The sequence below is a fragment of the Salvelinus sp. IW2-2015 genome, linkage group LG7 (genome assembly GCF_002910315.2).
Source record: "Salvelinus sp. IW2-2015 linkage group LG7, ASM291031v2, whole genome shotgun sequence".
Taxonomy (NCBI): Eukaryota; Metazoa; Chordata; class Actinopteri; order Salmoniformes; family Salmonidae; genus Salvelinus; species Salvelinus sp. IW2-2015.
Window position 1 is genome coordinate 4,196,396 of NC_036847.1, and position 25,335 is coordinate 4,221,730.

Below are 25,335 nucleotides of genomic sequence, written 5' to 3' on the forward strand. Positions count from 1 at the left end.
GGTAGACAGTTTTGTTATTTTGACCGTGCCCTGACTGTCTCGCTTTTATTWGATTTTTAGTTCTCAAAGATGGTATTATAAATAAATAAAATACTGTATATATAGTTCAATGTATTTTCTGCATGCTTTATATATGGTTATGGTCATTACAGTTGACAATGATCCCGAAAATTACCATGATTTTTTTGGCAATGAAGCCATTTATCTACTTCCCCAGAATCAAAAGAACAGGAACGGCTAGCATGCTAACAGTTCCTATAGACTTCCAGTCATTGGCTAACGCTAGTTAACGTTGTCTCGTGAAACTACCTCACTTCCTTCATATTGGACGCAGAGCCATACAAATGGTATCCACGATTATATTGTAGCTAGCGATATTCATAAAATTATTATTTTTCACATCCTCAAAAATCACAAAAATAAAAAACGAATACAAAACATCGCGGACCCCTGTCCTAGAGTCATGCATCGGTTCCGATACCCAGGGTTCCATGCAGTTGAACCGCAAAAACATCAGCTGGCGGGTGGAATGTAAACATTATTTGAAAGAGGGTCGGCTCGCGGTTCAGAACAATTACATTGCAGATCGTAAACATAAAAAAAAAAAGATAATACACTTTTTTTTAAACCCAGGAGCTTGTTGTGTTGCAAATTCCATTCCGTGAGTGGGGAGACAGACATATAGCCTACCAGCCACGCACGCATTGAGAGTGTGTGGAGCCGAGAACTGCCCCTTGTTTGTATGGTGCTAAAACGTTCATTTTTCCACACGCAAAGCTTATGTTCCCTCTCCCACGTGAGTATACGACACGTTGCCAACTTGACTTTCCCTGGATAGCCTAGCTCACACTTACATGTATCCTAACCGGAGAAATAGAAAGGTTATGATAAGGGAATATAGGCTACAACAACATGGTGGAAACGGCTGGTGCGCAAGTGAAATCCCCAGTTTGGAAGGACAACAACGCGATAGATGAATACACAGCCTGCAAGCAGATAGGCCTATTTGTTTTTGATAATTCAGTTAAATATCAGTTAATTATTACATTAATTCAGGCTTTAGTTCAATAGACCATACGCAGGCCATATAAAGTGTAAACCGGTGCGGCTGGTACAAGTTTGAGTAGCATACYAATTAAATGTACGTGTATTTTAGCAACCTATATTTTATTCTGGGAATGGTTTATTTAAGGTTTAATTAGGCTGAAACTATTTTATAATCTAAACAATATTGAATGTATTTTTTGTTATGTCGGCTATAGGCTTTCATTAGTTAAGAAGGCAAATTAGAATTATTTTTCCTCAAAGCGATTTGAGTGACGCATCGCATTGTGATCATAGCATGGTTTCCTTTTATCCGAATGTTGAATAGACATGCAACCAATTTAATTAATGCAAATGAGGGGAATAGTAATAATGGACTAATACAAATCACTATAATAAAGCCTACTACTCTGGATCATAAAAATAATTAAATTAATATGTTATATGGAGGGTAAAAGATCGGCTCTCGAAAAATGATATGCGGTTAGCTCATGTTGCGGAGAAAATTCTGTCCTGATTTCTGGTATCGGGTGGGGTTTGGAATTGATGTGGCCGAGGTGGGGTGCGGCCCCAAAAACGGACCCTTGCAGGAACTTAGTTCCCCCTCAGCGTCTCCAGGCTCAGACACCCCGCATCACATCCCAGGCCCTAGTTCTGTCTCTCCCATTACTCCTGCCCCCGGCTGACGTCTCCGTGTGTGTGTGTGTGTGTGTGTGTGTCATTACTCCTTGCCTTGCCTGACGGTTCTGGGTTAAACAATGTTATTATTAAAGTCTTTCCAGAGGAGCTTCCTGCCTCCCCTCTGTGACACCCTTGCCAACGATAAATCAACCACCCTGTAAATCACACTATGTGCGTGCATGCATGCATGCATGCATGCATGCATACATACATACATACGTGTGTTCACTGCAGCTGCGTGCTCAGACACACAGATGAAGGCGATAGTGCAGCTGTGTCTCCAGTCTCCACTATATGTTACCTGGAGAAGGTCGGAGACTTGACTTCTACAGGGTCTTTTAAAAATAACACGGAGGAATGGACAAGCCATAAATATCAGATAAGTAAAACCATAACTGCCTCTACCCTCTCCTATAATGGATTCCAGGGTTTATATGGATTGTATGTCTGTTGCAGTGGGGGGAAACGAGTCTGGGGTCATTTTAACTGCCAATTTTAAACATCTCTGTCAAACAAGRGAAAACGGAGATGGAATTCAGAAGTGGCTGATCTTTCTARCATACACATTCTTCTGGCATTTCATACATCTCTTTCTCGTTGCCTTTTGCAGATGTGAGCTTAGAAATGCGTAAGACTTATTAACAAGTGGAAACTGGCATATATATGGCCTGTGTACCAGTGATGGCTGGCTCAGTTATTGTTCGTGATTGTGTTGACACCCCCTGCTGGCCTGATGACTTCACTACTGCATACTGAACATATTCCTGACAAGCAGCTCTTCCCCCTCTCTCTCTCTCTCTCAGCCAGGCATTAATGTAGCCCGTACTGGACTAAGTCAGAGACCCCTTATCTAAGGCTGGGAATAGCCAGGGACCTCACGATACGATATCACGATACCTAGGTGCCGATACGATATTATGTTGCGATTTTACACCATTTCTAAATGTATTGAGATTCGATACGACAATTTCATTGGCATTTAATGTTCCAAACATATTGCTCACCATATGTCTACGGCAGAGAGACAAGAGAGAGCCCTGAGAAAATGAGTTTTAAATCAGTCATGTAAATAAAAGTGCTGAAGACACGTTGGCTCGCTATTTAAAAAGAAGACGGATGAAAACTTCAAACTATACTTGGGGTCAAAGTATCGATATAATATTTGTCCAAAATAATATTGTGATATGTAACTATAACAATCCCCCCCCCCCCCCAATCACCATTATCTACCCCGCTTCCGCAGCAATCGCCAGCCACACACAAACACATGACAAACATTGACACACTCACATAACATCGTTGTAAGACAATTGAGCGTTATTCCTCTGACGGAAAACTTTCCGACTACCTTGAATTTTAACTATAATACACAAAAACACTATTATTGTTGGCGCCAGCTGTGACTCGAACAGGCCTTTAAGACTAATAGACAGAGAGATACAGTGCAGCTGTCGAAGACCCACAAAAGAGCTATTGTGCACCCCCGGCACAACAATGCAGCTTAGCGGTGCTATGAGGGAAAACCACTGGGATCAATAGAGGATTCTAATTAGCCTACATTGGCAGGAGCGCCGCGAGATTAAACACCGGATGACGATTGGATTTCCTGCACTATCGGCTGTTCAAACTAAAGTTGGTTCACAGAGTGATTGCAACAATGGCTAAAGGTCGAGACAAACAAAAGACACACTGTGCAGTGTGGAAGAGATGGTGGTGGTGGTGAGGGAGGATGGACGATGACAATAAGGATGATGATGATGATTATTATGTGCATCACCACCCTGAATGACCTCACAAAGAGTGATATGTGTTTCAATTCATTGACAGACCATCAGAGAAGAACAAGAGTAGAGGGATGGGTTTTTTTCATTTCCTAAAGCAGTCTTGAGCCCAGCATTGCAACAGTCGTGATACAATGGAACACTGGCATGCACTAACCCTGCAGCTCCAGAACATATCATCTCCGCAAAGCACAGACACTACAGCTCTCTGCAACGGGTCCTGTTTGTGTGTGTGTGTGTGCAAATGTATTTTATCACATTTTGTAATAATGCTTGTAACAATTTAATCAACCTCATATAGAAAGCGCTTCAAATCACTGCACATCTGCACACACACACACACACACACACACACCCTTAATGGAGGGAGGCATGCTCTGCCTCGGAAAGTGAGCTGACCTCACGAGGTGCCACATGAAATAAACCAACACCATTATACAGATTACCTTTCACTGTTAATCTCAATATCAAATCATTTCTGGGTAACAATTAAGTACCTTACTGTGATTGTTTTTAAATTAAAACGGTCAAAAAGAAACAAAAATAGCTTCTTAGCAAAGAGCAATTTCTCAAGCAAGAATTTTGCTAAGACTGTCTGGGTGGGGAGGGGACAACTGAAAACTAGCTGTTATTGGTAGAGAGGTTTGGAACTCTCTTTCTTATTGGTCTATTAACTCATTTACCACCTGGTGACGTCACCAGGCAGGTCAAAACTCCATCCCACCAAAAAAGGCTGAAATTGCAGGCGACCTTTTCAAATAGCTGACACTAAAAGGGCTTATTCATTTTCACAATTAGGGAGTCTGGGAGGCAGGATGGGGGACAGAGGGAGTAGATTGGTGCTTAGTGGTGGCTATTCATCAGCATGATGGGCTGGGGGTAGAAGCTATTGGCCATCTGTCAGTTTTTGCCATGATGCTCCTACACTGCCCAAGTCTGAGTGATTAAAGCGGGAAGAACAGGCCATGGCTCAGGTGGCTGACGTCCATGATTATTGTTCCAACCTCATATAGGTGTGGAAATATATATAAAACACGAGGGGAAAACATTTTTGACTGCTTTGAGCCTTTAAAGAGTGGAACAACTCCAACGCTTGCCTTCCACTCTGCCCAGTGAAAGACACAGTGAAACACTCATTAAAAGACCTTACCTTTAATTATGCTCTGGCTTTGCAGTACATTCCTTGAAATGAGCACAGAGTAGGAACTTTGCGAGAAGCCGGGTCTGCAGGGGGCTTTGGACACGAGGTCTCCGTTAGTCCCCTGTGAGAGGAAAGAGAATACGCTGTGAGACATCTAGAAACATTGATTTGGTTGCTTCTCTGTGGCCCTGAGAACTGAATGAAACTGTTTGTGTCTCGGCAGCAGCTATACCACAGAGAGATGACCCTTGCTCCCATCAATCCACTGGCATGTGTTCTATCTGCTCCCTGGCATTTAGGTTCAACGAAAAGGGGGATACCTAGTCAGTTGTACAACTGAATGCATCTTCCTCATTTAACCCAACCCCTCTGAATCGTCATCCACGTCTTCGGCGCCCGGGGAACAGTGGGTTATCTGGCTTGCTCAGGGGCAGAACGACAGATTTTTACCTGGTCAGCTCAGGGATTCGATCCAGCAACTTTTCGGTTACTGGCCCAACGCTCTAACCACTAGGGTACCTGTTGCACCCCAATAAATACACTGTTGGTATGCCAGTGAATAAAGACAACATTAGCATCTTCAAATAATCAGGGGGGGCGGGGCAATGGCATGTTTGGCCTCATACTCTCCCCATTGTTCATTCAAGGGTTGCAATAGTGGTGGTACAAATACAGTAGACACAGACGGTTCATATTGGTGAAAGAATTCAAGGGATTTGGAATGTGTGGACGACACGCACGCACCTGCACACACCCCACTCCCACAACAAACAGAAACCCTTGGTGGCTGTAGAGCTGATCCACCCTGCTCCAGATCTCCCTCCACCACCATCAAGGAGTCTGTATGGTGGGACTCTGAGCCCTATTCAATCCAAATCAGGTATCAGCTTTGATGAACAACTTTCTAGACAAATGCCAGTGCAGCAAGTAAGTTTTATTGAATGTATTGTTGAGTATCTTGTTACACATTTACACTAATTCAACATCAATTTTTTCCAATACACGAAAGTCGTTTTTATTGATCCTGTAGACCAGGTACTAGCAGATGTGATTTGGTAGGGTCCTCAGTGCAGGGGGCAGTGGGGGGATCTATGGAACAGGCTGCCATTCAGAAGAAGAGACTGGAAACAGGGGAAACCTGCATTATCGGATCCGATTTAATTAAATTTTTTAAAACTGGGAATCGTGACACTCAACCTGCCAGAAGGCACAGGGAATTTAATGAGGGATCATTGTGTGGGATAAATTATGGCGCCTCCACACCCACAGGACAGTTGTTGTTGTTCTGGTTGTGTGTGTGTACGCCTGCACACTTAGGCTACACTTCAGGGTCCTTCCATGTCATTTCACCCTGTAAGCAGTCTATGGACAAGATATGACAGCAACAAAACTTTGAAATAACACATATGGAATCATGTAGTAACCAAAAAACAGTCTTGACCAGTCTTGAAGGAGTTTCCACATATGCTGAGCACTTGTTGGCGGATTTTCCTTCACTATACGGTCCAACTCATCCCCAACCATCTCTATTGGGTTGAGATCGGGTGATTGTGGAGGCCAGGTCATCTGATGCAGCACTCCATCACTCTCCTTATTGGTCAAATAGCCCTTACACATCCTGGAGGTGTGTTTTGGGTCATTGTTCTGTTAAAAAACAAATGATAGTCCCACTAAGCGCAAACCAGATGGGATGGCATATCGCTGCAGAATGCTGTGGTAGCCATGCTGGTTAAGTGTGCCTTGAAATCTAAATAAATCACATAGTGTCACCAGCAAAGCACCCCCCACACCTCCTCCTCCATGCTTCACAACGGATGATATCTGCGTCTCACAAAGGCACGGCGGTTGGAACCGAAAATCTAAAATTTGGACTCATCAGACCAAAGGACAGATTTCCAACGGTCTAATGTCCATTACTCGTGTTTCTTGGCCCAAGCAAGTCTCTTATTATTGGTGTCCTTTAGTAGTGGTTTCTTTGCAGTAATTCGATCACGAAGGCCTGATTCACACAGTCTCCTCTGAACAGTTGATGTTGAGATGTGTCTGTTACTTTAAATCTGTTTCAGCATTTATTTGGTATGCAATCTGAGGTGCAGTTAACTCTAATGAACTTATCCTCTGCAGCAGAGGTCAATCTGGATCTTCCTTTCCGGTGGCAGTCCTCATGAGAGCCAGTTTCATTATAGCGCTTGATGGCCATCTTCTGTATACCACCCCTACCATGTCACAACGCCACTGATTGGCTCAAACGCATTAAGAAGAAAAGAAATTCCACAAATGAACTTTTAACAAGGCACACCTGTTAATTGAAATGCATTCCAGGTGACTACCTCATGAAGCTGGCTGAGAGAATTAAAAGAGTGTGCAAAGCTATCATCAAGGCAAAGGGTGGCTACTTTGAAGAATCTCAAATATAAAATATATTTTGATTTGTTTAACACTTTTATGGTTACTACATGATTCCATACGTGTTATTTCATAGTTTAGATGTTTTCACTATTATTCTACAATGTAGAATATACTAAAAATAAAGAAAAACCCTGGAATGAGTAGGAGTGTCCAAACATTTGGCTGGTACTGTAGGTACCATTGACTTGCATTGGATTTGTGCCACAAATGCTACAAAGTTAGCATTTGAAACAGTGGCCAACAAAATCAAAGTATTGGTTTCTGTCATACCCTGTRAGCAGTCTGTTGACAAGGTAAAGAAAGCTTAAAGTTCCTCGGCGTACACATCACTGACGATCCAAAGTGGTCCACCCACACAGACAGTGTGGTGAAGAAGGAGCAACAGAGCCTCTTCAACCTCAGGAGGCTGAATACATTTGGTTTGACCCCTAAAACCCCCCACAAAGTTTTAGAGATGCAAAATTGAGAGCATCCTGTCGGGCTGTATCACCGTCTGCTACGGCAACTGCACCGCCCGCAACCACAGGGCTCTCCAGAGGGTGGTGCGGTCCACCGAACGCATCACCGGGGGCAAACTACCTGCCCTCCAGGACACCTACAGCACCCGATGTCACAGGAAGGCCAAAAAGACCATCAAGGACATCAACCACCCGAGCCACGGGCCTGTTCACAGCGCTATCATCCAGAAGGCGAGGTCAGTACAGGTGCATCAAAGCTGGGACAGAGAGACTGAAAAACAGCTTCTATCTTAAGACAATCAGACTTAAATAGCCATCACTAGCCGGCTTCTACCCGGTTACGCAACCCTGCACCTTAGAGGCTGCTTCCCTATATACATAGAGACTTGGAATCACTGGCCACTTTAATAATGTTTAAATAATGTTTACATACTGCTTTACTCATTTAATATGTATATGTAACAGTTTATCTTTAGTCCGTTCCCTCGCCCCGACCCGGGCGCGAACCAGGGACCCTCTGCACACATCAACAACAGTCACCCACGAAGCATCGTTACCCATCGCTCCACAAAGGCCGCGGCCCTTGCAGAGCAAGGGGAACCACTACTTCAAGTCTCAGAGCAAGTGACGTCACTGACTGAAAGGCTATTAGCGCGCACCACCGCTAACTAGATAGCCATTTCACATCCGTTACATATATACTGTATTCTATTCTACAGTATATTAGTCAATGCCACTCTGACATTGCTCAATCTAATTTATATATTTCTTAATTCCAATATTTTACTTTTATATTTGTGTGTATTGTTGTGAATCGTTTTTAGATACTACTGCACTGCTGGAGCTAGGAACACAAGCATTTCACTTTACCCACAACATCATCTGCTAAATATGTGTATGTGACCAATAACATTACATTTAATTTGGGTGAATTATCCCGTTAACATTGAGTTAAGGGATTATTCAAACTTGTTTCACTTAATAGCAGGAACAGCACCATCTAGTGGTCAGAATCTCGTAATATCAGGATCTAGGATAGGACATAAACCAAAGAACTTCAATTACTAATTTCTCTAAACAAGGGGGGGAAAAACATCACCAAATTCGCTAGGAATACGTTACATAGGATGAGCTGACAAGGTAAGAATCTGTTGTTCTGCCCCTGAACAAGGCAGTTAACCCACTGTTCCTAGGCCGTCATTGTAAATAAGAATTTGTTCTTAACTGACTTGCCTAGTTAAATAAAGGTTCAATTAAAAGGATGAAGAAATAATACTGAGCTACAGCTCCAAACTGCTTGTCAGACAGAGAACTGATACTGTATACTTGTCGTGGGGTATGGAGGGTCCATGGGAGGCTTTTGAGTATTATTGGCTAGTAGTATTACAAACAAACAAAAATGATTTATTTTKGGGGGGTTTTCAAGACAAATCTGAGGGGGCACACGCATCTAAGTGCATGACGCGTCTGTCCACTCATCTGTCACTCCAGTGGTAATGACGATGATAATTCAAGCGTACCATATAAAATGCTCATGCATCTATCGTTTTCCAACAGTGCGGAATCCAGGCAACCCTCGATCACCCCGAAAGGCACAGGCAGTCTGCATGCGGGGAAGACACAAGCAGTATCCCACTGAGCGCTACTATGCTGGCAACACCAAGCGAGTTGGCACACCATAACGGTCCCTGATTTCCCTCTTACTGGATTGCGGAGAATGCAATCAGTTATTGAGGTATAGGACATTTAACATTAGGCCTGTTTATACTTTGAGGATACATTTGGAGATGGACATGACATAGGTAAAATATTTGTTTCATTGGAGTTGGTCCATAAAACAAAACGAGTTAGGGATAGGCAATGCATTAAACAAAACAGTTTCATACTATAATAGCCTTCTGCCGAGCACTACAGTTGCGTTGCAGGATGGCATCTTTGCCTGTGTCAAGATAGCCTATTAAAATATGGAAATAAAAAAACATTAACTATCCAGGAAATTAAAAAGAGATGCAATAATAACCTATAAGGCTATACATCAATATTCGCACTCCCATCTAGAGCTGCGCGCGGCATCAATTCGGTCAGAATTTGATGGAGGGGTAATGCAGCGAATAAAATAATTTCCTCTAGCCCACGCTATGAACTAATATGCATTATAGGCTAATTTGTGTGAAGAAAACGGAAGACAATTCGCATTAAAAAAGTATTGTAAGTCTCGTTGGGGAATAAAGATAGAATATAAAGGCTCACGTTGCGCTTCGAGAAGAAATCACTTGTGTTGGAGAACAAAGTAGCCTTAAATCGAAATAGAATCGACACCAACAAGTTCAGGATCAACCCCAAAACACTGTTACTGATGCTGTGCACTCTGCAACCCTGTCCGCAGCATAGGAGCGCAACACTTCCGTAATGTTACTGAAAATGTTGAAATCTCACCCAAAACGCGGCTTGTTGTAAGGCTGATGTCAGCAAGAGAACGAGAGCAGTTTTCATCGTTGCAAGCGAGCAGCGGCTGCTTGAGCTAGAAAAGGCGACACGACTCGTATTTCTTCTGGTAAAGTGTATAATTTCCCCGCGCCGTGTGATAGCTGGTACGTCCACCCTGTGCTCTGCACTTGCAGTGGTAAGCTCTTCAGAAGTAGAAAGCCCGTCCTGACTTCCCTCGCTCTCTCTCATCTGCAGGTGAAGAGCGTTGCTCAGCTCAGCTCAGCAGCACCAAAGCGCAAGGCAGCGAAGCCAGCGTCACTCCAACCCCTCCTATCGCCGGAGAATCCCACTTAAAGACACACAGTGGAGAGGTGGTTAAAGCGAACTCGCTGATTCCTCGGCTGTTACACGTAATGGTGGCTGAGAGTTCGCTCTGTAACTACCACGAAGGGTGAGGTATGGCTGTGCAAACGACTTTATTTACTCTTCCCGATGCTACTATTGGCTATGGCCATTTTCCACTTGCATGATATTGCAGGTTTGTGTGGGTGGGTGTCATTCAGTGGCAAGCTGTCATTAAGGGCTGGTGGGGTTTGCGCCATACCTGTTTAAGCTAAAATAATTTGCTTGTTATGCATGTTATTTTGGCATTAATACGTGTCACATCAGTTTGCAAACAATGTAAAAACATTTAAGTTAATAAAGCTGAACACACATATGGTCTGTTTTTTTCTTGAGTAAGGCTGCTCTAAAACGCAGGTGTTTCAGCCTAGCTCAGTGCTATCCAAGACTCAAGATCATTGGCCACAGATAAAATGACGTTAAATCACATATCGACCGTAGCTTTGACTGATCATGTCAACATACAGCAATTAGCTGCTACGCACCTACAGTACCTCAGCACCGGAATCAAAAACTCTAGTTTCATGTCAAGTCAAACAGCCGTTACCTAACCATCTGCAGCCATCTTCCACCTATGCACTGTTTCTAGTGATGTTACTTTTGATACCGGAGCTCCAAGGCATGTGTCGAAATCGATAAGAAGCTAACTTCGAAGCAGTGTTCCGATGCGCGTATCACTTTATCGGAAAACGTCATCAATGACGCCCGACGCTTCATTTGATCAAATGCTTTTTCAAACCGTGTGTTACAAAATGCGAGTTCCCACTGATTTTGCAGTGTTTCCGGTGCTTTCTACAAATATATTTAGGTTTTTGTACAAAAAGTTTTTCCTGACTAGTAGCTTAGCAGGGAACTATGGAACGTTCAGGGACGTGAGGGTATAAAGTCGAATCCCGTTGAAGATAAAACAAAAAATGTTTTATATAGTTTTATGTGAAACGAAACTTTCTGCACTGTTGTTCAAATCATTTGTTTTATTTAGTATAGTATAAGCATCCTAAATAATGCCATAAATTCAGTTTTTGAAAAATAGTAAACTTCAAGGCAAAAAAGGGAAGCATGATGTAAGATGCAAACCTGTTCCAACTGATTTTAGGCTACTAAAGCCAACCACCTGCCACAGAGTTTCAATGAAAACAGCGAAGAAAAAGAACATTATCTGATAATCACACACTGCTACTTATTGCTGACCAGCAGATGTCACTAATGTGCATTGTGAACAGATAATGAAGCTTAGAGTAATGAACTGTTTTTCGGTACAATTTGGTGAAAGCTGCGTCGATGCACTCTCCATAACCATCAGCATGGTYCTAAAGCCAGCCCTTCATACCTCTACACTTCATTTGCCTTTTTACACAGGATTGGAATGATTTTAGTAGTCTATTTTAAATTGTTGGTGTTGAGCTAGAGTATGGCAATTGTGTGTGTGTGTGTGTGCGTGTGTGTGTGTGTGTGGTAGTAAATAGGTAATTACAGTTATACTCTAAAATGTTGAAACTCTAAACAAACCATCGCAGTCAACCATATAGCCTAATGTTACATTCATATGATATCAATGTGTGTGTCCACCACTGGCCGTGTGTACTGGTGTCCTCAACTTCCTCCTAAGGTGGCATTTACTGTATAATAAAACACCTTACCTTCGCCACTCAGGTCTGTGGGCCACTAACGACCCTGACATTGAGCTCTCTCTGATTGACAGGTCACTCTCCATATCTGAAAGGTGCAGGACTACGAGACAATGGGTTAATCCCATCAAAAGCAGAATGAGTGTACGTTAGCGGACGCCTGCTCAGCCAATTTCTCTCCCTCTGACACGCAGGCTTTTTACCACCCCTCCCTGTCATCTAAATCCTCTGGCACTGGGGATGAGCTATGTCTATGACACTCATATCACTGGGCCCTTTTACTATCTACTGCTGGTGTGACGTGGTTGGGAATGTGTCCTGTCCTGTTAAATGTCCCGATTGACAGGCTTGGTTGTTGAGCTCTGTGTGTGACCGACACGCTATTGAACCAGGGTTGTCTTCTGTCAAGCCCGTGTTAGCCCACTGAGCTAAAGCCTAGTTATTAGTTGGGGGAGCTAACGCAATTCTTCAGATCTCAGGCACACTCACAAAGATGGAGATGCCACACTTGTCAAGTTCTGTCAGGAAAAGCCAGCCACTGACATCCAGCAGAACCAATTCTTTCCTCACAAACAACACTTACCTGCCAAACTCCCTATTGTACTGCTCGAGGGGAAGTTCATTATGTAATTTTATACTATTCAAAACACTTCAGTAATCCCCTGGTAAACATGGAGACATCCTGGGCTTAATGGCAGATTGAGAGAGTAGTGGAGGCATTGCTCTCAGTACTCAGTAAGCACTTTCTCGGGTTGAGTCGCCCCAGCTTTACTCATAGTAATGATGCTTTCATTACCCAGTCCACCATTGGGATGCTAGACATGTCCCTCTCTCTCTCTCACACACACACACACACACACACACACACACACACACACACACACACACACACACACACACACACACACACACACACACACNCACACACACACACACACACACACACACACACACACACACACACACACACACACACACACACACACACACACACACACACACACACACCTAGCTGGAACTGACTAATTAGGCAGCAATTCAGCTCCCCTTTTGCGTCTCTCTCTCCACTCAACTTGGAGCCCATTAATGCAAATTACATCCAAACACCAGAGACAAGAAAAAAGAGAATGTGAAAAAAAGTAGTCCTAAACGAAAGTTAGATTTATGATAAAGAAACGACTGTGGTTTAATCTCTATTCCTCTTTTTGTCTCACTTTCTCTCTCACTCTTACACACTGACCGTAGCTGGTACTTGCTCTCCATTCACTCCCTCCACAGTGGTATCTGTTAACGGGTGGCGAGTACAGAGAGCAAACAAGTCAACCCAGTGACACTTCCATTGAAAAGCGGATACCGTCAGAGGAGAAGTAAGAGTCAGGATATGATCCCATCCATTTCTCCTCTGTTCCCTGGCCCTTAGGCTTTCCTTCTTTTGCTCAATATCCTGTGTCCCTGCCTGGGGTTGACCCAGGGCTTGCTCAGACCCGATGACGGATTCAGAGACTAGTGGACAGCTCTGGAACAAACACAGGGAGAAAGCAGGGAAATTCCAGGCGTGGAGCAACAGCGTACGCCATTGTTCGATTTCCCACTTTTGATGGATATACAGTAGAAAGAAATCCATCTGGATAACCTCAGCATCAAAAACATCGCACCCAATCATACTGAGACAATATAAAACCTGACCTCATGGGGTTAAGAGAATATTGTGGAGTCCAGAAAGCATTGAAAGGTCTACATGGGAGGTGAATGTGGGTCGGTAGGGGAGTGTGACATTGTGTCGTCGTTTTCTAATCATATTTTCCTTAGCGTTATGTGACTAATTTGAGTTGCATAGTGACATGTGTCATAACAATCTGTCATAACTGTCAGACTTCCTTTACCACATGTTCCTAAAAGCATAACCACACATAAACACACACAAACATAAACCAGCAAACACACATACTAAGAGACAGACATGCAGTCAATATTATATTAGCCTTCCTCTATTCTCCTCAGCATGGCCAACCTGTCAATCACATTGCTAGCTCCTCTCCACAGTCAGCCATGTCTGTTAGGATAGGGGTCCTGTCTGTCTATTTAGCCGTGCAATAACCCATTGGCTGTGTCCCAATCGGAAAAGATGCTGCCTTTTGAGGAATTTCTAGGCAGAACGTCAAAATTGGCAAGTCCCAATCTCAAGGTACCTTAAAATGCTGGCTTCTAAGGTGCCTTCTTTTGGGCTATCCCATAACACCATGCTGCGCAGCAACAACAAAAAAAAGAGTAAGGAAGAATAAGGAATAACTTTGCGAAATGTACAGTATGTATAGTGTTTATTTATTCACCAAATTATGTTAAACTGTTCAATAATATTACTTTCATATGCATTTTGAATTCAAATCTTGAGGAACTGGTGATTTTCAGTCCTTTCTAGAAGAAAAAGAAACGCACACCTATTTAGGCGAGGTGCTGGCTAGCGGAGTAGAAAACCTAAAAATAAAGGAGAGCCGCACACTCTAGGAGCTCAGATGCAAAAATGTAATTACCAACGTTTCGACAGCCAGGCTGTCTTGATACCCTGATGATCTGAGCTCCTAGAGTGTGCGGCTCTCCTTTATTTTTAAGATTATCAGTCCTTTGCCAAGCTAGCTTAGCTCGTGTCGGAGTCGGACGCTATAGCTAGCTTGCAGGCGATCTTATCCTGCTTATCAGCTGCTTAGAGATAAACAACTAACAATTTTTTAAATCATGAATTGGTGAACTCCCTTGCCAGCTATTTTTTGGGACTAGTTAACCTAACGTAGTAGGCATTAAAGAAAACACCTGCGCAGAGTTCCCACCTTCGGTTTTCAGTAGTGATGTGCAGTTCGCGAACGATTCGTTCATTTTGAAAACCGATTTTCACTGATCAAGATTAGAGTGACTCGTTCATTTGAGTCGTTCATTTGACCTGCTAGTGCTGCCTGCCAGTGGTGCAAAAAAATTTAAGTAAAAATTGTTTAAAGTACTACTTAAGTAGTTTTTTGGGGGTAACTTTACTAATTCTATTTTTGACAACTTTTACTTTTACCTCACTACATTCCTAAAGGAAATAATCAACTTTTTACTCGATACATTTTCCCTGCAACCAAAAGTACTCATTACATTTTGAATGCTTAGCAGGACAGGAAAATTGTCAAATTTAGGCACTTATCAAGTGCCTGGCCTGGCAGACTCATTAAACACAAATGCATCTTTCGTAAATAATGTCTGAGTGTTGGAGTGTGCCCCTGGCTGTTCCTACATATTTTAAACAAGAAAATGGTGCCATCTGCTTTTAAATGATTTATATTTGTACTTTTACTTTTGATACTTAAGTATATTTTAGCAATTACATTTACTTTTGATACTTAGGTATATTTAAAACCAAATACTTTTAGACTTTTACTCAAGTAGTTTTGTATTGGCTGACTTTCACATTTTACTTTCTATTAAGGTATCTATAATTTACTTAAGTATGACAATTAGGTACTTTTCCACCACTGCTGTGCGCAATGAGTCCTACAGCAGGATAATACACTGGCTGCATTCCAAACACTTAAAAGACACACCCTATCCCCTCAGCCCTCAAATTAAGTGGACACTTCTTGATAACGTTATCATGATGTTTAACGAGTATACACTTGCAGGGCAAGGGGTGAGGGAGGAAGGAATCATTTTAAATGGACTGCCTTTGCTGGAAATTAGTTTCACTTTGTATTCAGGACATGAAGTTCATTTCTTTGGCACATTTTTTTATCAACACAGGACAGATGAAGATAGACAGAAACTTCCTCTCCAATAGAAATCCTGATCATGCTTGTACAGTGGGGGAGAACAAGTATTTGATAACTCGCGATTTTGCAGGTTTTCCTACTTACAAAGCATGTAGAGGTCTGTAATTTTATCATAGGTACACTTCAACTGTGAGAGACGGAATCTAAAACAAAAATCCAGAAAATCAGCAAATTGGGTAGTGATAATTGTAAAGTAGAGTTAGGATTTGGCAATAATTGCTATGGCTGAACATAAGTGATGAGTATGGAGTCGTAAAAGAAAAACATACAACCGAACAAGGTTAAGGACATTCCAGGAGCCTGCTCAAGCCGACCTGATAGGTTGTGTGCCTATTTGAAGAAAGAACGCACTCCTGTTCTCACGATCCGAAGAGTTTACCTGCTGATTAACTCCAAACGGCGATGTTTGAACTCGGTATTACGAAAGCAGAAGCGATCTGTATAAAAGAGCACCTGTCCACACACTCGAATCCAAACAATTCCCAAAGGACGCGGGCTCCACATGATGGGCCAACGACTCAGAGAGACTGCCTCAGTGTGGACGATCAGGGAGCATAAGAAATGTAGCGCCTGCGACAAGGCATGAGGAGTGGCTACAAGGACAATAAAGGCAGAAGCAGCCATGTGAGGGAGAAGGAAGGGACACAAACTGTTGTGACTGATCAGGAATTATTAGAAAAATGTGACAAGAAGTTACAACAGAAGAAGTGGAGAGAACAGGGGTCATGACCTCGGTCTGGGGCTCCATGCAAGATTCACCTCAGTGGAGAGACATAAGACATGAGTCGATGAGGACAAGATGCAGAGGACTCAATGACCGCAGCTAACGGACGTGGGCAGGGACAACTAGGTCAGCCATTGCAAACGCCTGACGAGGCTGGGGGACCACAGTCTTCAAAGGTGAATGGCCGGATTAGTAGACAACACCATACGGCCGTCATAAGTGCAGTTAGAGATAGTGCCGTTGCAAGGCGCGCGACAAGGTCCCCCTGCTGAGTACCAGTGCATGGTGCCAAAAGGCACTGTATGACAAGCCTTTGCACACAATGGACCATACTAGAGAGATGAAATCCAGGGGGAGGAAAAATGGACGGAGAAGAGTCGCTGTGATCACTGATCGAGACAGAAGAACATAGGAGGCATAATGTATTCGAGATCAGGTAACTCCACTCGGCGCAGTGATTTTAGAAAGAGGGTAAGACGACGAGCAGATATGAGATAAACCCCAAAAAGAAGACACGCATCTACACAACGCGTAACGTCGCGGGAATGAGAGAGTGGAAAGCGTTATCTATTGAAGGATAGCGTTATGTCGTCGGCACAACGTGGCACAGGTGAGACGCCGGATGACGCCACTGTAATATAGCGAGGAAGAGGGAGGAGGCATGGAATGGGACCACTTGCTAATCAGCGAGGGAGGTCTTGGCCAGATGACAACCCTCAAGAATCAAGGAACAAAGAAGAGGCAATTGAAAGAATAGAAGAGTCGTGGCTGGGTGCTTCCAAGAACATGAACAACAGAGGCGAAGTCAACTAGCCAGATGAGGCAGACCTGAAGGAGAGAGTGGCTCCGATAGAGGCATCTCAAGGTCCGGGAGTGGCCTAGACAAGACTCTCAGAACCGTAGACAACCCCATATGAATGCTATGAGAGAGAGGCTGGAAGCGCCAGTATTGCCCAGCCGACAGACGCCCGAAAACGGCTGAGAGATCTGAGAGAAGATTGTAGGGAGGATGTGGAGCCAAAATCCTGCGTGACAGAATGTTGTGCAGACACTGAGGCGTGCAAAAGAAACGTGAAAGAGAACGATAACGAGAGTGATCAGATGTGCATAAGTAATTGCAACAAAGGTTTCTGTACCAAATATTAAGTTCTGCTTTTCTGATGTATCAAATACTTATGTCATGCAATAAAATGCAAATTAATTATTTAAAAATCATACAATGTGATTTTCTGGATTTTTGTTTTAGATTCCGTCTCTCATAGTTGAAGTGTACCTATGATAAAAATTACAGACCTCTACATGCTTTGTAAGTAGGAAAACCTGCAAAATTGGCAGTGTATCAAATACTTGTTCTCCCCACTGTAGGTGACGTTGGCTAGCTAAGCTCATGCGTAGAAACACGTCATCGGGTCTAACGGTCGCCTCGCGACGAACTGCGCATGTGCAGAACGTCGAATCAAAGGCACTCCTTTTGTTTTTGACAAAAAATGAAAACATCTCGGTTTGTAACTTTCACGAGGTTGGAGTAATAACATGTTCAAGTACTTAAGACATTGGCTTGAATATAGGTTGTAGCTTTAGATTTGTGGAACATTTGTGAAGATTTTCTCACTTCTCTTATTGACTTTTTAAACCCCAAACCCTGGCCTGGTCTGCTTGGTCTGGGTTTATTTTAAGTGCCTTATTTCAAACAGCATGCATGCTGGGGCGTTGCAATAACAACTATTTCAGGGATACAGCTATTGTCAACCTAGCTTCCTTTTCCGCTAAACTCTCCAAAATATCAGACACCCTCCAGGCACTTATAGATTCCCTCCAACCACGGTCCAATCTTAACCCAGGAGGAGCCAATGCCCAAAACTCATCGCCCAGTGCTACAGGCGTCGCCGTAGTTCCTCCAGGGAATCTGCACCGGGAACCCAAGATCCCAGCCCCYGAGCGGTATGACGGCCACCCGGGAGGATGTAAGGGTTTCCTCACTCAGTGCTCTCTGGTGTTCGAGCTACAGTCCTCCTCGTTCCACACCGATCGGGCCATGATCGCCTACATCATCTCTCTAGTCTCGGGGAAGGCCCTGGCGTGGGCAACGACAGTGTGGGAACAGCAGCCACCATCCTGCAGCTCCATATTAGCCTTCACTGCAGAGCTGCGACAAGTCTTCAACCACACAGTTGCGTAGCCGACTGTTCAACCTCCACCATGGGGCCAGACCAGCGGCTGACTTCGCCATTGAGTTCCACACCCTCGCCACCGAGAGTGGGTGGAATACTGATGCACTAGTCACCGCTTTCCACCAGGGTCTGTCTAACTCCATCAAGAATTAACTGGCCACTCGGGACCTGGGAGAGGACCTCGAGTCCCTGATAACACTGGATATCAGGATTGACAACCGCATCCGAGAACGTGTAAGACAGCACCTTTTTGACACTACCCCTGTATCTCAGTTTCCAGAGAACCCCAAACCCCCGAGCCAAGCATTGAGGAGCCCAGGCAGCTGGGACACACACGTCTGAGTCCACAGGAACATGACAGGCGCATGCGTGACGGCTGCTGCCTCTACTGCGGAGGTCTCGCCATCTCCGTTCTACATGCCCAGAGTTGACGGGAAAYGCCGGGGCTCTCCAGGACAAGCGGAGACCCTGACGAGCTATGCAGTTACACCCCGCAACCCTCCATTGGGACAACCGTCAGCCCCACATTCAAGCCTTTGTGGACTCCGGGGCCGCAGATAATTTCATTGACCAAGACTTCGCCAGAGAATTACAAATCCCCTGCGTGAAATGTCCCATCCCTCTGCAGATTCAAGCCCTCGATRGATGTGCCATCGGCTCCTGCCAGGTGGAAAATCAGACCAAGCCCATTCTACTGCAGGTTGGGGTGAACCACTCAGAGACCCTTAGTTTTCTTTTGATCGCTGCTCCCGAGAATCCACTTATCCTAGGGTACCCYTGGATAGTGCTACATAACTCACTATTCTCCTGGTCCATGGAAGACCTACTAGACTCGGGTAAGAACTGCCAGACGAAATGCCAAAGAACCCCACCAAGAGCCTTGCTGTGTTCTCCAGGAATCCATTGAAAACCAAGACTTTTCCGCCCGCCCTCCTGAGTACTTCAAACTCCGGGAGGCCTTCAGTAAGAGGAAATCCGCCACCCATCCATACGACTGCGCCATAGAAATCCTTCCCGGCTCCACCCCTCCCTGGGGCCGTCTGTACTCCCTTTCAACCCCTGAAGCAGCAGTCATTTACAATTACATCCAGGAGTAGCTGGAGGCTTGTTTTATTCGCTTCTCTACATCCCCAGCTAGTGTATGCTTCCTCTTTGTGGGATAGAAGGATGGAGGTCTGCTTCCCTGCATCGATTCCAGAGGGCTGAACAGGACAACGATTAAGAATCGTTACCYCCTACCCCTGATGTCCGTCGCCTTGGAGTTGGCCCATGTGGCCCAATTCTCCACCAAACTGGACCTCCGCAATGCTTACAATCTGGTGAGAATCAGGGAGGGAGATGAATGGAAGACTGCCTTTAACACCCCGAGTGGCCGTAGCCATGAAGTGCTTTGAAAGGCTGGTCATGACTCATCACCACCATTATCCCAGAAACCCTAGACCCACTCCAATTTGCGTACTGCCCCAACAGATCCACAGATGATGTAATCTCTATTGCACTCCACACTGCCCTTTCCCATCTGGACAAAAGGAACACCTACGTGAGAATGATATTCATTGACTACAGCTCAGCGTTCAACACCACAGGGCCCTCAAAGCTCATCACTAAGCTAAGGATCCTGGGACTAAACATCTCCCTCTGTAACTGGATCCTGGACTTCCTGACGGGTCACYCCCAGGTGGTGAGGGTAGGTAGCAACACATCTGCCACATTGATCCTCAACACTGGAGCCCCTCAGGGGTGCGTGCTCAGGCCCCTCCTGTACTCCTTGTTCACCCACGACTGCATGGCCAGGCACGACTCCAACACCATCATCAAGTTTGCAGACGACACAACAGTTGTAGGCCTGATCACCGACAACGCTGAGACAGCCTATAGGGAGGAGGTCAGAGACCTGGCCAGGTGGTGCCATAATAACAACATATCCCTCAACGTAATCAAGACAAAGGAGATGATTGTGGACTACAGGAAAAGGAGGACCAAACACGCCCCCATTCTCATCGACGGGGCTGTAGTGGAGCAGGTTGAGAGATTCAAGATCCTTGGTGTCCAGATCCCTAACAAACTAGAATGGTCAAAACACACCAAGACAGTCGTGAAGAGGACATGACAAAACCTAATTGTCAAATACCCCAGCCACCCCAGTCATAGACTGTTCTATCTGCTATCGCATGGCAAGAGGTACCGGAGCGCCAAGCCATAAGACTCCTGAACCGGTAATCAAATGGCTACCCGGGCTATTTTCATTGTGTCCCGTCACCCCCCCCCCCCCCCCCCACCACCAACCCCTCTTTTACCCTGCTTCTACTTTCTGTTTATCATCTATGCATAGTCATTTTAACTACACCTACATGTACATATTACCTCAATTATCCCGATTAACCGGTGTCCCCGCACATTGGCTACCCGGTCTATTTATATTGTGTCCCGCCACCCGCCACCCCCCACCCGCCAACTCCTCTTTTACGCTGCTGCTACTCTCTGTTTATCATCTATGCATAGTCACTTTAACTATACCTACAGTTGAAGTCCGAAGCCAACATACACCTTAGCCAAATACAGTTAAACTCAGTTTTTCACAATTCCTCACATTTAATCCTTGTAAAAATTCCCTGTCTTAGGTCAGTTACCGTCACCACTTTATTTTAAGAATGTCAAATGTCAGAATAATAGTAGACAGAATGATTTATTTCAGCTTTTATTTCTTTCATCACATTCCCAGTGCGTCAGAAGTTTACATACACTCAAATAGTATTTGGTAGCATTGCCTTTAAATTGTTTAACTTGGGTCAAACATTTCGGGTAGCCTTCCACAAGCTTCCCACAATAAGTTGTGTGAATTTTGGCCCATTCCTCCTGACAGAGCTGGTGTAACTGAGTCAGGTTTGTAGGCCTCCTTGCTCGCACACGCTTTTTCAGTTCTGCCCACAAATTTTCTATAGTGTTGAGGTCAAGGCTTTGTGATAGCCACTCCAATACCTTGATTTTGTTGTCCTTAAGCCAATTTGCCATAACTTTGGAAGTATGCTTGGGGTCATTGTCCATTTGGAGGACCCATTTGTGACCAAGCTTTAACTTCCTGACTGATGTCTTGAGATGTTGCTTCAATATTTCAACATCATTTTCCTTCCTCTTGATGCCATCCATTTTGTGAAGTGCACCAGTCCCCCCTGCAGTAAAGCACCCCCACAACATGATGCTGCCACCCCCGTGCTTCACGGTTGGGATGGTGTTCTTCGGCTTGCAAGCCTCATCCTTTTTCCTCCAAACATAACGATGGTCATTATGGCCATACAGTTCTAATTTTGTTTCATCCGACCAGAGGACAATTCTCCAAAAAGTACGATCTTTGTCCCCATGTGCCGTTGCAAACCGTAGTCTGGCTTTTTTATGKCAGTTTTGGAGCAGTGGTTTCTTCCTTGCCGAGCGGCCTTTCAGGTTGCATCGATATAGGACTCATTTTACTGTGGATATAGATACTTTTGGCTCAGAACAGGGCAGCACGGCTGGCCCTTGGACGTACACAAAGAGCTAATATTAATAATTTGCATGTCAATCTCTCCTGGCTGAAAGTGGAGGAGAGATTGACTTCATCACTACTTTTATTTATGAGAGGTATTGACATGTTGAATGCACCGAGCTGCCTGTCTAGACTACTGGCACCCAGCTTGGACACCCATGCATACCCCACAAGACATGCCACAGGAGGCCTCTTCACAGTCCCCAAGTCCAGAACAGACTTTGGGAGGCACACAGTACGACATAGAGCCATGACTATATGGAATTCCATTCCACATCAAGTAACTGACGCAAGCAGTAAAATTAGAWKTAAAAACAGATTAAAAAACACCTTATGGAACAGAGGGGACTGTGAAGCAACACAAACATTGGCACACACACATGGATTTAGTACTGTAGATATGTGGTAGTGTTGGAGTAGGGGCCTGAGGGCACACTGTGTTGTGAAATCTGTGAATGTATTGTAATTTTTTTTTAAATGTATAAACTGCCTTCATTTTTGCTGGACCCCAGGAAGAGTAGCTGCTGCTTCCTTAATATTAGACATCGCACACCAGCTGTTATTGACAAACAGACACACACACCCCAACCCCTCGTCTTACCAGACATAGCAGTTCTGTCCTGCCGATACACAGAAAATCCAGCGAGCTGTATATTATCCGTGTCGTCATTCAGCCACGACTCGGTGAAACATGAGATATAACAGTTTTTAATGTCCCGTTGGAAGCATAGTCTCGAACGGGGATCATCCCGTTTATTCTCTAGAGATTGCACGTTGGCCAATAGAATGGAAGGTAGAGGCGGGATACMCACTCGCCGACGAATTCTCCCAAGGCACCCCGATCTCCKCCCCCTGTATTTCCGTCTGTTCTTCACGGGAATGACRGGGATTTGTGCCTGGTCTCGGAGAAGCAGCATATCCTTTGCGTCGGACTCATTAAAAAAGAAAATCTTCATCCAGTTCAAGGTGAGTAATCACTGTTCTGAAAAACACACAAAATAGCACAGTTGGTTAGGAACTCGCAAAACAGCCGCCATCCCCTCCTGCTGCATTACCCATTACGAGTTGCGGTTATMTTTTTGTTTAGTGTAGTTAACTTGGTTTTATATTCATTGATATCTTGAACATCAGTGTCATTTAGTAATGTGCACCGGTGTGAGTTGATTTAATCACAATGCAAGCCTACTCATTAGCAAAAAAACATTAGCAACCCTAATGTAATATTAGCTTCACTGTGAAGCACATGGGTGGAGCAGCAGACCAAGCATTATGAGACCCCTATTACAGGTCAGTGTCAACTTAATTCATTAACAGGTACCGAGGAGATCAATTCTGTTACTTGTTATTTGTGTCAGATATTTCCCATTGGGATAGTTGTTCACTGAAATGCTAGCACTAGTTGCTCACACTGGCTACAATGCAAACAAACGTTTCTTGCTCTCTGTGGACTGCGACTGATATGCGTTATCACGTGATGTTGCCTTTGAATCCCGTCTCAAATGGCAGTTACCTACTGGAAAAGTGCTAGCTACTGACTAAGGTAGCTGCCTTTGGAGGCAGGTAGGCAGCGAGCAACTGCCTTTGGATTGGGACACAGTCTCCAGCATACAGTATGTGGACATTATATGACAGCCATGACAGCACAGGAGGGACCTGGGGGGCTTTCATGTGCAGCAGATGTGTGACGACGTGGCCGTAAGTGTGTCGTGACGGGGTCGATGAGGAGGAGGGGGATTTGGAGATGGAGGATATTTGGGTTGCTATGGTAGGTGACCCCTTTGATCAGGTGCACCCGCCCAGAGGCGAGCACACACGGGCACCCGCCCAGAGGCGAGCACACACGGATACCCGCCCAGCAAGCAGGTACACCCACACACACACCACACACACTGGAAAGACAGGAACATTATGAAGGTAGTCCTAACCACATACCATCTGCCCTTTCTCTCATTGATTTCACTGATGTGTGGGTGTGTGTGTATGAGTGAGTGTGTGTTTAGACTGTATAAGGTAAGTGTGTGTGAGGTGGATTGAGGTGAGAGTTGGGGCAGATGAAGAAAGGGTGGAGTAAAACAACTTGGTAGTCAGAGGTCTTAGCTGGCATTTTGTCCTCTCCCTCCAGTACTTCCCCGTCCTCCAGCACTCTAGTCATGCCCATAGGAGGATCTGGCATGGAGCAGACAGGCTGCTACACTCCTAGTCACCAATCACATAGATAGAGCACATCAATAATTCACTAATTCAGGGGAGGGTGTTTTTCCCTTACGTTACAATCTAACACACACACGCATTCATGCGCATGCACACACAGACACACAGGCGTGCGCACACACACACACACTCACACATCCCAAAAGCTATTTGATTGCTTTTGCAATTTTATTACATTTTAAAGTTTTCGTGGAATCCTTTTTCCAGACATGAATAATTTTGCGATTCTAAGACTATCCGTTTTCCAGGTTTGATGCAGTACGTGGGATACTCTGCCATTCAGCGACGGATGGTTAGTAAATTATTCCATTCAATTATCGGAGACTTTTCCCAATAAAAATACCATCTGGGTGCTTAAAATAGATTAGTTTAAAGCCATACTAAATGATTAAACCATTCCCGGTGAACGAGTCCCCGTCCCCCTTTAAAAGAGGCAGACTTATGAAGTGTGTTACAAAGCTGGGAACACATACGTACCTGACGTCAGAGCCCATGCCCCCCTGGAACACTGCGACAGGACTCCCACCACGGAGAGAGGGGGGAGGATCACCTGTCTGACCCCTCCACCACCCTCCCTGCCCAAATGGTTTATTCATATGCCAGCCTTAAAGCATGAGAACAGACAAAGGGTAGTGTACTGTGCACAGCTCATACCAGGGTAACTTGTGAGGTACTGGAACACGTAAAAAACAAAATGGGTTCCCCAAGAGTTCTTTAGGAAGGGTGAAGGTTCTATGTGAAACCTTACTGACTCAAATAATCATTTGAGCCCATCATTGGTTCTTTGTAGTTCAAAAAAGGGTTATTTCCTCCTTTAGTGGTAATTCAAATGTAGGGGAGGTAGCTAATTAGAATATTTGGCGGCGTGGTTTGTGCACAGCTCTTTTTGTGCAACTGTGAGTGAGAGTGTAATTACAGTTTATCTAATCTGGTGTGCT

General features: G+C 44.5%; 1 long non-coding RNA gene across 1 annotated transcript in view; it reads right to left on the bottom strand.

Moving 5' to 3' along the window:
• LOC139028026 (uncharacterized) overlaps positions 1-10,419 on the bottom strand; it is a 173,734-nt gene extending 163,315 nt beyond the window's left edge. Inside the window, exons 1-2 of the long non-coding RNA XR_011480161.1 lie at positions 9,951-10,419; positions 4,657-4,768 (exon numbers count right to left, since the gene is read on the bottom strand). This is a non-coding gene — a long non-coding RNA (uncharacterized lncRNA). The remainder of the gene's footprint in view (positions 1-4,656; positions 4,769-9,950) is intronic.
• Between the last annotated feature and the right edge of the window lie 14,916 nt (positions 10,420-25,335).